The sequence below is a fragment of the Sinocyclocheilus rhinocerous genome, unplaced genomic scaffold (assembly GCF_001515625.1).
Source record: "Sinocyclocheilus rhinocerous isolate Xijiao unplaced genomic scaffold, SAMN03320098_v1.1 scaffold218, whole genome shotgun sequence".
NCBI lineage: Eukaryota > Metazoa > Chordata > Actinopteri > Cypriniformes > Cyprinidae > Sinocyclocheilus > Sinocyclocheilus rhinocerous.
Genome location: NW_015664181.1, coordinates 640,187 through 641,995, shown reverse-complemented (window position 1 = coordinate 641,995; position 1,809 = coordinate 640,187).

The window sequence follows — 1,809 nt, the reverse complement described above, 5'->3', positions numbered from 1 at the left end:
CAATTTGTTCATGAGTTTTTTTTTATATACTAAATACAACCAAAATTAAAAAATCTAAACAAACAGCAAAATTTTAAAAATTTTAAAAAAAGAAGACGTAAAATGTTGCGCCTGAATTGGTGAATCGAATGATCAAATGAGCCGATTCACTAAAAAGAAGCATCATTCTGAATCTTTTAGAATCTTTTGATTACTGCCTCAGTTCAGCTGTAAGGCTAATATTTGTTTAGAAAAAGGACTTTATTAATGGTGCACTACTAAAAATGTGGTTACGTTTCTAGAGTCACTGTGTTATTCACTCCACAACACTGTTATGAATACTTCAAACACCTACCGTGATTCAAGGGCAAGAAAGGTCTTTGAGTTCTCCGTTTCAGAGGACCAACCCTTTGTCCCAATGCCATGAACTGTAGCACCATGTCCTGAAAACACAGTCAAAGCACTCAAAACTGCCTCAACACATACACATACAAGCCTAAATGCTTTTATCTCCTAGTCTTGGCTATTGACACATTCTTTCAGTTAAAAGCTTGCACACTGTCTGCAATTAGCTAAACACATTAGTACATTAGTCCATCATTATGAACGCTCCAGTGTCTGAACATTATGTTTATGACCTGTTCAGAGCAAGCCTTTGTGTGACTTACTTCTCGAAGTAAATGACATCTTGACTAACCTCACAGTGCCCCTCCTTGTTCTGCTGTTGATATTGCTAATGGTAAATTAGCCAGACAAAATCGCTGGCAAATGGTATTATGCTAATAGCATTAGCCCTGCCCTGCATGTGCAAGTCAGTCTGAAGTGTTCTGTGACAGCTGCAAAAGCACTACATGACTCACTGACTGAATGCTAATAACGTGGCGTCTGCACATAAATCTGTATATCAAAAACAGAGGCTACATGTCTATTTCAATGTGAACATTAGCATAGTCATGTGACATCTTGATGCTCTTGAAGATTTTATCAAGGCTGGCGAATGCGTCGTGATAGATGGATAATGAAAGATGTCTGATTGTTTATTCTTTTTGTTCTGTTGGTGGGTGGATGTTATGTTTAAATGCGCTTTCTCTTTTATGTTGGCAGAGTAATCATGCTTCAAAGTTACAATTGGACGAGATTTCCCATAGAGATACTTTTATTTGAGATAATACTGACACTTTGACTCAATATTGGCCACCGAGGCTTTTAAAAACAAACAATAAATCTTTTTGCTATCTTCTTTTTCACTGCTCCCATAGACCACTTCAACTTTTTCATCCATTATTAATACCAGTAATTCTTAGCGTCATACTTGCCTCTTGCTCTTGCACAAGTCTGTTTCAAAATGGAGCTGAGTGCCCCCAAAACCATACCCAAAAATCATACACTTCACATTGATCAGAAAGTCTGCCCATAGTAGAAGAAAGAAAATATTGGCACCAAAGGATAGGGGACTGAATATTAGTGCCTCTGGAACATATGATTCAAGTAATAAGCCAACCTTTCAAGTCCACTTTCGCTTCAAAAAGGAAATGTAATCCATTGTTCTGAAATCGCAGAATTGTCTCTGAACTGGTCAACATGTTGATTTTTATGGAATATTTACTTTACATGGTGTATGATCTTGTCCGACACTGTTAGAAAGCAAAGATGGGAGTTTGGCAGAGCGAAAATAGAAGAGGGGGTGAAAAAAGAGAGAAAAATTCCATGTGTTTAAATGGTCCATTCCAAGTGACATTAGTTTTCAAATGAGGTTCAACAACTTGATCCCAATAGTTGTGAAGTCGTTTGAAGTCTGTGTATCTTCATTTCCATTGCTTTGATCAAAAA